This window comes from Etheostoma cragini, unplaced genomic scaffold (assembly GCF_013103735.1).
Source record: "Etheostoma cragini isolate CJK2018 unplaced genomic scaffold, CSU_Ecrag_1.0 ScbMSFa_2511, whole genome shotgun sequence".
NCBI lineage: Eukaryota > Metazoa > Chordata > Actinopteri > Perciformes > Percidae > Etheostoma > Etheostoma cragini.
The window spans coordinates 616-1,340 of record NW_023266681.1 but is presented as its reverse complement, the minus strand read 5'-3'; the positions used below and the strand labels follow the sequence as shown (position 1 = coordinate 1,340).

The following is a 725-nucleotide window of genomic DNA, read 5'->3' as shown; positions in this document are numbered from 1 at the left end:
GACCATTCTTGGCATAAAATTGTGAGCTCACAAACGCAGATGCAAACTCTCCAGCTGAAGAGGAGGTGATGCAGCGGCGCGTAGAAGCTGAGGAGACAGGCTCACTTGCGGGTGGTGAACATTGATATGTCTTTGGATCCTCATGGAGGCAGATTGATTGATTGTTATGCTCCCTAATTTGTGCGATATAACCGAGATCTAATGTTTTGTCAAACTGGGTTGGGAGAGTAACCTTTCTGGTTACTTTCTGGTAAATAAAGCAAGTAACGTCACTTAAAGAAAGCTACTGGCTGGGAATCAAAGCCATTTCAACTGCTCGGAAGGCGGCTATGTTTACCAGTATACCGCCATCGTTGGACAATATAACGTTCACTGCATATCCTGCAACACACGCATTCAGACTGAAAATAAATGCTCAGAGATGCATTGGTGGCTTCCAGTACCTATGAGATATTACAAGACTGACCATGAAGGTACATCTGCCATTTGTTATAAAGGGATGTGTGACCACAATTAAATTACGACTTTCGTTGTCGGCAGGATTCGAACCTGCGAGGGGAGACCCCAATGGATTTCGAATGCATCGCCTTAACCACTCGGCCACAACAACCTGAAGAGCAGTGCAATACCGATTTGTCTGGGGGGGTGGTCATAGTGTAGTAGCAGATCAGAAATGTATTTTGGCCCTAAACCGTTTAGTGATTTATAAACTAGCAAAAGTACTT

General features: G+C 44.4%; 1 non-coding gene across 1 annotated transcript; it reads right to left on the bottom strand.

Annotated features, from left to right (window-relative positions):
- Positions 1 to 528: 528 nt before the first annotated feature.
- trnas-cga lies at positions 529 to 610 on the bottom strand. The gene has a single exon. It is a non-coding gene; the product is annotated as a tRNA-Ser (tRNA).
- Positions 611 to 725: the final 115 nt, after the last annotated feature.